The sequence below is a fragment of the Apaloderma vittatum genome, unplaced genomic scaffold (assembly GCF_000703405.1).
Source record: "Apaloderma vittatum isolate BGI_N311 unplaced genomic scaffold, ASM70340v1 scaffold29916, whole genome shotgun sequence".
NCBI lineage: Eukaryota > Metazoa > Chordata > Aves > Trogoniformes > Trogonidae > Apaloderma > Apaloderma vittatum.
The window spans coordinates 1-248 of record NW_009720550.1 but is presented as its reverse complement, the minus strand read 5'-3'; positions in this window follow the sequence as shown (position 1 = coordinate 248).

Genomic DNA, 248 nt, shown 5'->3' with positions numbered 1-248 from the left:
GGGGCCGCCTCCCGAAAGTGCCGCGGAATTCTGACCACCCGCAGCATCTCCACATTCGGCAGTGGGCGGGGGCTCTACCTTCTCCGAGGTTTCGCCGCTACACTTGAGGAAATCTCTCAAGAAGCAGCATTTTCAAGGAGGAAGAAAGACATGGCTGTCCCCTCTGCTCGGGCAGAGGCCTGCTGAGGAACCGACCGGCGCGACGGGCGCTTGTGCTTCTCCCTCTCGGTTGCTCCGCGGGGCTCCGA